The 14,122-nt window shown below is 40.1% G+C and overlaps 2 pseudogenes; both read right to left on the bottom strand.

Moving 5' to 3' along the window:
- Positions 1 to 6,049: 6,049 nt before the first annotated feature.
- LOC149226052 (protein PLASTID TRANSCRIPTIONALLY ACTIVE 14 pseudogene) lies at positions 6,050 to 6,886 on the bottom strand (annotated as a pseudogene).
- A 5,980-nt stretch (positions 6,887 to 12,866) lies between these two features.
- Positions 12,867 to 13,728, bottom strand: LOC149226051 (protein PLASTID TRANSCRIPTIONALLY ACTIVE 14 pseudogene; annotated as a pseudogene).
- Positions 13,729 to 14,122: the final 394 nt, after the last annotated feature.

Raw genomic sequence — 14,122 nt, 5'->3', positions numbered from 1 at the left:
TGGAGCACTGACAATAGAAAATGAGGTTGACAGGCCCACTGTTAGTGCCTTGAAGGGAGTGGGATTGAACCTGGTAGTGCTCCCACGCAAAGCACTCCACCTCTTACAGGATGGAGTCATTGCAGAGCTGAGGGCCCATGAGCACCATGCCCTCCAGGTGATCAGTGAATAGAAGATAAACAATGAGTAGATGGCCTTACAAAGGAATGTTGCCATCATCGCTAAGGCCGAGGTGACCAACCAGAACAAGAAGATCCTATAGGTCGTGGAGGAGGCATGCAGAATGGTCCCAGAATTGGCCATTCTGGAGGAGGAGCCAGTCGAGGTCCGCATCCGCAAATTGGCCACAAGGGTGCGTGACACTCAGACAGAGATGGCGCAGGTTCAGTTGGAGCTGAACCTGCAGATTACAGAGCTCCAGTTGAGGGCTCAACCTTCAACACCACTAGAGGTAAAGGAACAATGGGTGGCAACTGTCATAGAAGTAGTCATAGTAGTGGAGACTGTAGTAGCAGACTGCACACAATTTCTCGAATAATCATTTGAGGTCCTGACCGGCTTGCAGGAGGACCTAAACATCCAGAGTCTAGAGACGGAAGCACACAAACTCCAACAATGCTATGATGAATTTAAGGGCACAGCGCGAACCGTCGCACTGACACAAAGTTTTGCTAAGTTGTAGGAATTCAAGCAGCTGAAGGAACAGGTGGATGCAGCGTTGCACAAGGAAGCAGTGTTGAAGGCGTGATTAAAGCCCTGGCCAGAGGAAGCTTACAAAGTCATAGGAAACATTGAAGGAAATCTTGCGACTCTGCAAGCAATGCAACAACAGCTTCAGGAAGACAGGGGAGGGGTAGTAACCGAGAAGACAGTCGAAGATGCGAAGCAAGCAGCAGCTTAGTGCACAACTGAAGTTGTGGCCATCAGGGTTGAGTTAGATGGGCTTCATGCAAAGGTCTCCACACCTACCCTGTGACTAGAGGGTGAGTCACGATGTTTGTGTTGGGGGCCTGTTGGGAGCGGGATCCCCCGAGGGCAATTTTGGGGCTAAAAGCCCATGTTTAAGTCAATTTTTGTAATATTATTGTAAAGACTCTACATTTTGTGGTCGCAGAGCACGAAGGTGTTGTGTGTCATAAAGGATAGTTTAACCTTAGTTTTGTAAAGTAAAGTCGGTTGTAAGAGACCTACCCATGGTCCGCGGACCATGGGATTGTATAAAAAGAGCTAATCTCTAAGTAGTTAGAGGCATTGAACAAGTAAGAGAGTCATATCTTTAGAGCAAGAAGTCTAAGTCCTAGGTTGTAGCGTAGGTAGAGGCTCTGCAGCTGAGTGCGCAGAGGCCTAGGGTAGAAGTCCACAGCTGAGTGCACGGACCCCTACAACTGTGTGTGCAGGGTGAACAGAGTCTGTAACACTTGGAAGATATTAATAAAAGGAGTTATTCTACTATTTCTGTGTATTTGTTCTATTGATGGGTTTGGATATTTTGTGTATGAATTTCCTTTATTATGATTCTATGATGCGCAAATGAATGAAGTTACATTAAATAATTAAATGCAATTACGAATATCTGATTATGCGGTGATAACTTTAAGTATTATACAAGATAAGCAAATCACTTAGGGTAATTTAGGAATCTACACGACATGCTGCCATAACAGTGTGAAAGTACCTGAGCCTCGGGTTAGGGCCGCGTGAAGGTCGATCGTATACTTTCACGAAGGTATTGAAAGCCGGAATAGAGGGTTTGTCTTACAAGCCCTAGAGCGAGATCACCTGCGCGAAGGCAAGGATAGAAGAAATCAAATGACATCACAACCATCTCAGGGTGAAGAAACTTGGTTCTAGCATCCCCCTACACTGCTTCGGGTGAGACTTTAGTCTGTGCTCCGCGGGCTGATGCCGAAAGGGCCAGTAGTGTAGGGATTTGTTTGGCTAATTAACGTTGAACCTAGGTTAGGCCCCCTCAAGACAATAGGGTGAGAAGGTGGGTCTGCATTGTCTTAGGGCCACAGGGCTCAGTGTCCCTTACACTAAGTGTATCATCGTGGATTGTGTCGCAAGGAGACAGACCCCACTAGGGCCTTGGATGTAGGACTTGTTGGAATTTAGTGTGATGGGTGCAATGTATGGTGGGGACTCCTCAACCTAACAAACATGGTTTATGGTTCAATGCATGTCAATTGGTCAAATCTCACGGTGATGAGGGTTATAACACACACAATTCATATATAATATTTATATATATTTTCAAACTCCAAGTAGTGTAATTCTTATAACCCATGTAATGTTTTTATATATAATATATATGTATAAATACACACATAATTATTGTGTCTTGAGATAGTGTGGTGGACAACTCGTCCAAGTGGCATTGTCATGTGGAAAGAATCTAGAGACCACACCTATGCCACGTGGCACACTAAGGTTGACATGACCAATATTACTACACAAAAATTTCTTTTAGTGTAAATTCTGATAAGGTACTTGGATAGTTAAAAAATTACATCAAAGGAAATCTCTCAATTAGTTAGATGTGATCGCAACATTAGTATCTGAACTTTGCAAGTTTTTATAAAGTGGATTTTTTATGACCCCATTTTACTTAATAGACATAAAGAATGGGATTTGAGATGTCGTTAACACCTTCCATAGCCTCATTAGTACAAGGGAGTGGTAGGTAGTGTTACAAAGTGGTATTAGACCTAGGTTCAACACCTGGGTTGAATGGGCCTTGAAAAATGAAACTCCGCATATAGAATTTAAATATATCTTAGCAATTGCAACTATAGTTGATATGAATGAATTTTATTGCTATCATGATTACATGTTTGTAAAACTCTAGTTAAATTTGAAATCTAAAAGGCTTCAAGATTTGGTTGATAAATTAACATACTTATGTTAGATTTAACTGATAGTATGTGTGTGTAACAACACATACAAAAACTTACATCCTAGCTAGAAAATAAAGGAAGAATAAATTTCGAAGCTGGTGGAGGAGAATTATCCTCACTCGATGGACACCCTCAATGTTAGACTAATGATTACATTGAGAGGGGAGGGGGGGGGGGTGGGGTTAATAATTGAAATGGACAATTTTCATCAACTAAAAATAAGTTTCTAATCAAGCATAATTGTAAACATAATCATGCATCATTAAATAACATCATCACATCAATATAATAAAACAATGGATTTACGTAGAAACCTATGCAAGAGAAAACCACCAAACTTTGTATCTTCTCTAGTTTTTTATTACATAGATTTGAAAGCACCAACTTGTTTGAGGCACCAACCCTAAAATATGTGCAAGCACTGACTTTTTGTAGGCTACAAGATGATTGAGGCATTGATCTAAAAAGTATGCAAGCATTGACTTGCAGTAGGCTCCAACCTGATTAAGGCACCAACCATGGTGGTATGCAAGCATCAACTTGTAGTAAGCTCCAACTTGATTGAGGCATTGTTGATGGTGCTGTAAATCTATCAACCAAGGGGTTCTCCCCGATGTGAAGTCCTAATTAGACCTCACATCGTTTTGAATAGGAGCCCCATTCGGGGAATCAACCTAGCTGCCATATATTCTTACATATTTTCCTTGGCTCTAACTGTTAGCAAGAGAGAAGAGTACAAATGTGTCTTCAAAAATCAAGGGGGTGTGCTTGGTGAGTGTTTGGTTGTATGTGTGTCAAAGTTATTTTACTGTGGAGGGGGAAGAGAAGTGAACCTATAAGAGAGAGGTAATAGTACCACCCCAGTAGAGACACACATAAACAATAAGAATTCGTTCAACATCCAGCATAATAGTCACAAAGATCAGATGGTCGTTGCAACAATTACAACAAGAAATATTTGTCTAATATCTAGCGAATAGTTCACGAGGATGCGATAGTGATAATTACCACTAAAACACATTCTCAATATGATAAGTACCAAAATAACTGAAATAGTTCAACTACTTTAGCACACATGAAAGAAAACATGAATTACAAACATTCACAGAATAATCTTACAAATATTCATAATCCATGAATGAAGAAAGTGTTGGACATAAGGAATTTGATATTAAGTAAAAGTTCCAAGACACATGTATACAATGAACACCACTAACTCTAATATTGAAGCGTTGGAACCACTCCTTACTCCCCAAAAGAACTAGTCTGTCTCTCTAATATCTTACAGGAGGAGCCAAGGTGAAAATTCCATTTCTCATACAATGAGGGTGTATATATAACCAAGAGGTGATGCTTCACCTTCCTTGTGACTCTTTGACTACCCTCATGACTGTTTGACTTCCTATGACTTTTCGACTTTAAAGTTTACATGACTCTTCATATTCTGAATGTGTCCTTTGGACTTCCACTTTATGATACAGTTTGAATAGATAATTACATAATCCACAATAATTATGATGCATATGATGACTCGTGACAGGACATGACATGACACTAATGACATGGACTGCATGATGATGTGGAAGTGCCAAGTTATCCTTCTTATTGCTTTTGTCTTGAATAAGATATGTTTCTAATTCTTCATCTTCATGTGAGATATGATTTGTTCTTCATATCTACCCTCCAAAGGGTTGTGAATCAGATGGAGTCTTCATGCAGTCCTGATCTTTGGTCTTTTGTTGTAATCCAGTATTCTTTCATCTTCTTGTATAATGATCATATTTTCTCCTAAGCTCTTTAGGTGTATTCTAACATGTCCTCCTTCTCCATATCCTTCTTCATCATATTTCCATAGCATGATAGAGTTCCTGCATCTACAATCCACTCGTGACAAGACTACATCAGTTTGATAAACCCATGGTCTAAGATTTTGCATGATGATCCACCAACTGAGCCAAAGCTAGGTGGTAGGCCAAGGGTGAGGCTCGGTGACTGTGCAATTGTGAAACTTAGGTAGTCAAGGTTCAGGCTTGAGCCTTGATATTGCACAATGCATAGTTCAGTATGGAGCGAGGAAGAAGGTTGCGCAGTTTGGGAGATCAATCATTCAGGCTAAGGGTTTGGGAACTAGTTCAACCAATTACATAGTTTTGGAAGACAAAGTGTTAGAGCCTAAATCTGCCTTCGGCTGAAGGAAGGCAAAATTCAGGGTAACCACAAACCACGCTTAGCCTCGTAGCTAGCCCTACGAGGACAGGAGAGGGCTCTCTCCGGGTCACGCTCAGTGAAAAATAAACGAATAGGGTCTGAGAATGACTTAAAATGGATACTGATTATGATTTTAGGCTAGTAAACAGATATGAAAGAGTTGATTCAATAAATGACTGAGTTTCTGGGCTGTATGGGACAAGGACAGCATGAGTAGAGATTTAACCAAAGGCACGGGATATTTCATAAGACGAGATAGGCATGAGGTTTTAGCAATCAAATTGAATTTAAATGGGGTGAAAAGATTGTTTAAGAAAGCTGAAAAGGGCATTAATGTATGAATCCTTTCTAGGAAGAAGAAAACACATAAATTCTGAACACTTCCTCAAGGTAGAGCAATGACTGAATCCTACCTTTCTTACTTAAAAGTATTCAGCTGGAAACGATCATAAATGAATGGCAAAACATAACAAAGACCTATGAAACATAAAGGAAGAAACACATGCTAAATTCATACTGCAAGAATCTTATAAATCAGAGCTACACCATTTAATTAATCCTCTGTCAAAACTGTACAGTGATAGTGTTGGGTTTTTTTTTTTTTTTATTTCTCCCACCCTTTTTCCAGAACTCAGAAAACCCCCTTTACAAATTTTTTTTTCATACAATAAATAAGCTTCACTATCAGAAATTGGATCGACCCAAAGTTGAGGGATTGTTTAATCATTACAAGCGGAAATGAAAAGACAACCATCAGTAACAGAGCATCGTTAAATTTTCTTCTTGAATAGGTTGATGACCAATGAAGAGGCGGAAATCTGTAGGCGCAAATCTCATGAAATCATAACTGAAGAAAAAACAGGCCCCGTGGCTTATTTCTCTGCTGCGGTTGATGTTACACGTTTTAAATTTAGGTGATGGAAATGTAGGACAAAGAGAAGAAGTTACACGAGTTCAGAATGAGTCGATTGCCGTGAAACTAATCTGAGCTGTTCGTTGTAGAAGGACCGTTCAACTCTCGGGCCATCTTGTTTATCGGGTGATGAATCATTATGATAGAATTCATCTGCCAACCCTGCAATATTGAAAGTTGAAAGGAAAGAATCCAACTGTATTTTTTCTTTCCCCTGAAAATTCTACCACATCCCACGAATTCACAGGAGATGAAAAGCCATATCTTGCCATGCATATATCATTTCGCATCTTTCTCCATATAACTGAATGTCATCTCATCTCCTGCCTTTATGGATTGTCTAGCATTGATGACCACTTCTAGCATTTGATCTTTCTTACGCCATCGATATGAACAATTTGGGTTAAATGAATGATTCATCATGTCAGCATATGGAATTAGCATATTGGCCTCCTGGACTTTGGCCCCAATTGTCATAGACATTGTAATGCAACATGATTGTGAAATACTTACTGCCCAACGAAAACGTTCATGGTCACGAGCAAGGCGCTTCAGTTTAAATGGAGCATCTGCACACTAGTGTTCTCTCCAAAAGTTCCTTGTACGTTGTCGCTGCATTCTAAGCATGCTAGCCAAATTTTCATCTTGTAGTTCAAGAAGTTCCTCCTCAAAAAAAAAAGGTCACCATAAAGCTACCAGAAATTATCCTTGATGTCGGAAGCCAACAAAAGGAGACAAGCCAACCCAAGTCCCAGTCAGCCTCAGGATCTGTGGAGTTAATAACGTCAAATATAGGATGCCCTAATGGCACAATGTCTAGGAAGAACATCCAAGGAAGGTTCTTGCTGACTATAAGCATCAATTCCATGGGAATAGTTGACAAAGGATGCATCTAGCCTTTTGTCACTGTCTCCTCTCTTTGACATGTATTGGAAATCGATTGACCATTCTGGCCATCGGAAAGTAAGAGGGCCTGTCTTCTTTCAGCTGATCCCAACTGTATTTACTGACAAAATAATAAAGAAACAGAGAGATCTCAAGCATAGCAAGTTTTGCTCCCGCGCAAAATCGACCTCATGCTCCAAATGGAAGAAAAACTTCACTGTTTCTCCAGTTTTTGTTTTCTGCGTCGGGCTCCAGCCAACGCCATGGATTGAAACTCAGAGCATCCTTGTAAAATTCTTCATTAACATGAACTGCATGTAGATATGGCACTACACGCCAGCCTTTGGGAATAACATAGTTGTTGAACTTAACATCCTCTGTAGTCTCACGGAAGAGAGCTGTAGCTATGCCTCATAGGCGAAGTGTCTCATTGATAACACATCTAGTGAAAGACATTGATCTGTAATCATCCCATGCCAGTGTTTCCTGGTCTGATACTTTTGTTCTTAATGAATCAAACTCAACCTGAGTGAAAAGATAGCATTTGATTTATCATGCAAATTTGTTGATCTTGTAACCAGAAAAGCCATAATTTTTCCTAAAATGTAACTTTATGCTTACTCTCAATTGTTCCAAAGCTTTAGGACAGCCAGTAAGAAAATGTACAACGAATGACATTATCTTGGTTATTTTTTCAGTTCCAGCGAAAAGAAGAGAAAGGATGACTTCGCCCATAATTTCTTCCGTTATGTTTTCTTCTTCATCTAATATTCTAGTTAGTAATATACTTTTGGGTACTCCATTAGAATTGTCTTTTCTCTCCTCTAGTGCTTTGGATACCTTAGACATCAAAATCTGCCTTGCCCGACAGAGCAGTAGATGCCAGACCTAGCCAGCGCAGCCGTGGAAAGTAAGGTTTTTTTTTTAAACCATTGTAGCGAAACCAAAGATAAGCCTTCACAATTGTAGAGATCCAGTCGTCTAAGTGTTCCTCTGACCACCCCATCACCATCTTTACCTGCAAGAGCTGCAATAGACATGTCTGTGACAGCAAAACAATTGCGAGCGCAAAGTTCAACTATCACCAGTCTCAATTTTGTCAAATATAGCAGGCTTGTCGGATATAGCAGGCATGTAATCCAAATCAAGTTTTCTCAATGTCTTCTTAGTGGAACCTCCCAACAAACGTGCTACTCCATGATCAGTTATTCTCTTACAACCTGTGAGGTCAAGCACCTCCAGATCTGCGCAGAGAGTAGTGTGTCTCACTGATTCATTGGTTAAAAGACAGTGCTAGATCAGTCTGACAAACACAAGGGAAAGAGAAGTAGCTAGAAGATCATGAGAAACAAAATTAGACAAGTGAAATGTATTATAGAGTTCAAAAGTTTTCAAATTTTGCGACTAGGTATGAGCGCACTAAAACCAGCGTCTGTCACTTTATAAAATCCTCTAAGCTTGATGGACTCCATGTTTTTACAACCTTCAGTTCTGAGAAACATGCCCATGTCATTTATACTGCTACGGGAAAGGGAGAGGTGACATACATAATCGAAAGAAGCCAAAGACTGCACACCACTATCGGTCAGATCATGTCATAGAAATGGTTCTCGTAGAGGTGCATCCCTCAGATCTAAGTTAACCGGGAGAATGAAATTTTGTGTGATCTGTGCACTCAAATTTTTGTTGTCTGCCCTGTGCACCGCGCAGGAGCCCAATGTGTCACGCCAGTGTATTTTAACACTGCGGAAATGTGCCCAATGCGCCGCGCGCTGTGGGTGCGCCGCGCCTGCTCCCAATGCGCCGCGCCGAGCAACCTAGTGCGATTTTCGCCCTGCTTCTCCATACTTCAATGTTTTTCCTTCATCAAGGCACCCCGATGGAAAAAGAATTCTTCAATGACCCGGTCAAAGATATGAGCCAGTGGAAGGAAAGACAAATAAACATCCTCAGTTTTCAACTTTTCTTTAACTTTTTCATAGACAAGTTCAGTTCCAGCCATGGTCTGTGTAAGTACCTCATGAGTCAAGATAACACCCTTTGGTTCTCGACTGGTTCCACTCGTATACATGATTGTGGAAATGTCCTTAGGAACAGGTGGTGAGAGTTCTGTAGGATTTTGTTTTCCCAACTTTAAAAACATCTTCCAAGAGTATGCTGCTATTCCCAACCTACCAGCTTCTTTCCTCTTGCTCATCAGTAATACTTGAAAAAGAGAGTAAAGCCTTTACATGTCCAGGACCCTTTTGTATAGACTTGAATAGATTTGGGATTTTGATGTCTTGAACAAATACAATGTTGATCCCAGCATGCCTTAAGATGAACCCAACAACATTTTCTCCAAGTGTATCATAGAGAGGGACACAGGTAATACTATGGCCACAACATGCCTCCATTGCTATAATCCCTTCAGGACAATTTATTCCATAAATTCCACAGCATCCAAATAGTTCAATGCTACATGTACGCATAGCAGCTCCTACATTCAACACCTGATCAAAAACCTCCCCATATGTTTGCCATACATGTTTGCCTGCCTTTCCATTATGAATTTCCTTGTGCCCAAACCATCCTCCAATGAGAATTAGCCATAATATGTTCCTCCCTTTAACACTGCACTGTTTGCTTTGATTTTTGGGCTGATGATGTCCTTCCTGTCTGTTCTTTTGCAGGGAATGGATGGCTGGAATTTCGGCAAATGATGACCAGAGGCGGCTTTTGAAGTACTTCATGGCGGAAAACTTTACATATTTATTACAAACATTAATTTGACGATTTCCTCTTCAAAACAGAGTTTTGAAGAGGAATCAACCTTGAGCATTATTGATGATGAAAATCTGGAGATGAAACTTATTGAACCTCTCTCCAGCCTGCTAGCATGCTGACAAGAGGCCAAAACAGGACTATGAATGATTTCAAAATTGTTTTGACAAAGAAACTTAAACCAGCAGGTACAAAGCATGAGGGGAAATGACTGACAAGACCCTTCCGTCAGATTATGGCATGCCCCTAACGGAATGCGACCAAATGAATCGAGTGCGACACTTAAAAATGAAATGCAAAAAGAGTTTTGATCTCTGACGGAGGGCTGATAGGACTGACTCTAACATTGGCTCCAATGGGGGATGGTAGCTCTAGCTCCTTGGAGGTGCAAAGAACTGCAGATCTTTGGGAGAGCAGACAATGCCTTTGTCCATTGGGCTATCGAGTCCATTATTCTGACAAACCAACATGACTCAATTTATTGACTGAAACTGACTCAATGCGAACTGAAATGACTGAAAAACTTGACTCTAACAAACTAACTCAAAATACCAAGACCTGAACTTAAAACTTAAAGCTTGGTGGCAGTACATGGCCACCTGTGTTTCTTACAAGGAAATATATGATCAAACTATATCAAAATGCCAATGTAACCAATCAAGAAGATGCCTTCTTGATTGATTCTCCTGATCAGATCTCCAGGTCAACAGTAGATACTTGTAACTGGGCATCCAAAAAGCTAATTGACCCTGATCTCCTTCATCACCGAATACTGCAATAATCACCTTCACTGCTGGCTACAACAGATTTGCCATTGGATCATGAAAAACATGAAGATTTCCCTCCTGCTGAGGAAACAAGATGTCTTTCTCCTTTGATTCTAATCTTTCTTCACACTGTACTTCAATAAGAGTATGTTCCTGGTCCTCAAAAAATTCTGAACAAGTGGATGAGCAGATTTCCTCTTCAAAGAACATTTCAAAACATGAAACATAGGAAGAAGAATCTGAAATGGAGTCCTGAATGATCTGATCTTCGGTAGTCTGAATATATTGTAGGTCATCTTCATATGATATGACAGCCAGATTGTCTTTGCATTCATCAATCATGAGAAAAGAAACTTCAAATGATTCTTGAAACCCCACACTATCATTTATATCATCTATCACAAATTCAATCAGAGAAACTTTTTTACTTACTTGAGCGAAGATCTCATCTTGTTGTTCATGAACTGGCTGGATGACCTCTTTATGAAGGCTTTGTTCTGATGAGATGAGGGCAGTTAGGTCTGTAACTCTGTCTTCTTCATTTGAGGCAGCCTCAATAATGCAATTCTCTTCTATGAGATCCGGAACAACATGTTTTTCCTCATCACAATCTGTCTCTTGATCTGATTTATCATCATCATTTTCCTGCATAACCTCTTTTATTTCAACCAGATCTGAAATAAAATTTCTTCTTTCATCATTTTCAGCCATATGGAAATCTTCAACCTGCTGATTTTGATCCTGCTGCAAAGTTTCCTCTAAGAGTTCTGTGTGCTGCTGAAACGGATTTTCATACAGGGCTTCCATGATCTCTTCATCCATGAAATTATCATGTCCATAAAAATTCTCAAGATCTTCAATAAAACAATGAACATGGCTACAACAGTTCTGAACCAAAGTCAAGGATGGATATGATTCTTTATACCTTTCAAAGAACATCGTATGAAAATATTTTAGACAATAAATGGAAGCAGGTGGCAAACTTTCATACCAAGATCAGGCTTCATCTTCCAGAGTAGCCATAAACATTTTCATCAAACAGTCTTCAGGAAAATCAATCTTTAATTTATGCACATGAATGTGAAATTTCACCAGATGAAGAGCAATGTCATTACCTTCCACATTTATGAACATAGGCAAATTCTGAAGCCAATCCACCTTGGGCATTTTATTTGGAAAACCTGGGATGTGATCTTGGCTCATGGGAGCGTATCTTCTTGCAACCCGCTCCATTTTGAAAATCTCAAAGCTACTGATCTCTCTACAGTGGAGTCACCATGAAGGACTGATTGTTGGATTCTTCAGTGAATGGAGTCGCCAGGTGAATGATTTCATCCTTCTTATGTCTGATCGTTGTCCACCATCAACAATCAGCTCTGCACTTGATACATGTACTGGGGCAAGACAAACTACAAGCAGACCATGTTCTCCCCAGTATGGTCGCCACTATGTTAAAGCCTAAATCTGCCTTCGGCTGAAGGAAGGCAAAATTCAGGGTAACCACAAACCACGCTCAGCCTCGTAGCTAGCCCTACGAGGACAGGAGAGGGCTCTCTCCGGGTCACGCTCAGTGAAAAATAAACGAATAGGGACTGAGAATGACTTAAAATGGATACTGATTATGATTTTAGGCTAGTAAACATATATGAAAGAGTTAATTCAATAAATGACTGAGTTTCTGGGTTGTATGGGACAAGGACAGCATGAGCAGAGATTTAACCAAAGGCACAGGATATTTCATAAGGCGAGATAGGCATGAGGTTTTAGCAATCAAATTGAATTTAAATGGGGTGAAAAGACTGTTTAAGAAAGCTGAAAAGGGCATTAATGTATGAATCCTTTCCAGGAAGAAGAAAACACATAAAGTCTGAACACTTCCTCAAGGCAGAGCAATGACTGAATTCTACCTTTCTCACTTAAAAGTATTTAGCTGGAAACGATCATGAATGAATGGCGAAACATAACAAAGACATATGAAACATAAAGGAAGAAACACATGCTAAATTCATACTGCAAGAATCTTATAAATCAGAGCTGCACCATTTAATTAATCCTCTGTCAAAACTATACAATGATAGTGCTGGGTTTTATTTTTTTTCTCCCACCCTTTTTCCAGAACTCAGAAAACCCCCTTTACAAAAAAAAAAATTCATACAATAAATAAGCTTCATTATCAGAAATTGGATCGACCCAAAGTTGAGGGATTGTTTAATCATTACAAGAAAAAATGAAAAGCCAACCATCAGTAACAGAGCAGCGTTACATTTTCTGCTTGAATAGGTTGATGACCAATGAAGAGGCGGAAATCTGTAGGCGCAAATCTCATGAAATCGTAACTGAAGACAAAATAGGCCCCGTGGCTTATTTCTCTACTGCGGTTGATGTTACACGTTTTAAATTTAGGCGTTGGCAATGTAGGACAAAGAGAAGAAGTTACACGCGTTCAGAATGAGTCAATTTCTGTGAAACTAATCTAAGTTGTTCACCGTAGAAGGACCGTTCAACTCCCGGGTCATCTTGTTTATCGGGTGATGAATCATTATGATAGAATTCATTTGCCAACCCTGCAATATTGAAAGTTGAAAGGAAAGAATCCAACTGTATTTTTGCTTTCCCCTGAAAATTCTACCACATCCCATGGATTCACAGGAGATGAAAAGCCATATCTTGCCATGCATACATCATTTCGCATCTTTCTCCATATAACTGAATGTCATCTCATCTCCTGCCTTTATGGATTGTCCAGCATTGATGACCACTTCTAGCATTTGATCTTTCTTACGCCATCGATATGAACAATTTGGGTTAAATGAATGATGCATCATGTCAGCATATGGAATTAGCATATTGGCCTCCTGGACTTTGGCCCCAATTGTCATAGTCATTGTAATGCAATGTGATTGTGAAATACTTATTGCCCAAAGAAAATGTTCATGGTCACGAGCAAGGCGCTTTAGTTTAAATGGAGCATTTGCACACCAGTGTTCTCTCCAAAAGTTCCTTGTACGTTGTTGCTGCATCCTAATCATGGTAGCCAAATTTTCATCTTGTAGTTCAAGAAGTTCCTCCTAAAAAAAAAAAGGTCACCATAAAGCTTCCAGAAATTATCCTTGATGTTGGAAGCCAACAAAAGGAGACAAGCCAACCTCAAGTCCCACTCAGCCTCAGGATCTGTGGAGTTAATAACGTCAAATATAGGATGCCCTAATGGCATAATGTATGGGAAGAACATCTAAGGAAGGTTCTTGCTGACTGTAAGCATCAATTCCATGGGAATAGTTGACAGAGGATGCATCTAGCCTTTTGTCACTGTCTCCTCTCTTTGACATGTTTTGGAAATTGATTGACCATTCTGGCCATCAGAAAGTAAGAGGGCTTGTCTTCTTTTAGCTAATCCCAACTGTATTTACTGACAAAATAATAAAGAAACAGAGAGATCTCAAGCATAGCAAGTTCTGCTCCCGCGCAGAATCGACCTCCTGCTCCAAATGGAAGAAAAACTTCACTGTTTCTCCAGTTTTTGTTTTCTGCATCGGGCTCTAGCCAACGCCATGGATTGAAACTCAGAGCATCCTTGTAAAATTATTCATTAACATGAATTGCATGTAGATATGGCACTACACTCTAGCCTTTGGGAATAACATAGCCGTTGAACTTAACATCCTCTGTAGTCTCACGGAAGAGAGCTG

This window comes from Pinus tabuliformis, chromosome J (genome assembly GCF_031772625.1).
Source record: "Pinus tabuliformis cultivar Carrire ecotype Pingquan chromosome J, CPIR1, whole genome shotgun sequence".
Taxonomy (NCBI): domain Eukaryota; kingdom Viridiplantae; phylum Streptophyta; class Pinopsida; order Pinales; family Pinaceae; genus Pinus; species Pinus tabuliformis.
Note: the sequence above shows the minus strand (reverse complement) of the source record. Positions and strands in the feature narration are given on the sequence as shown.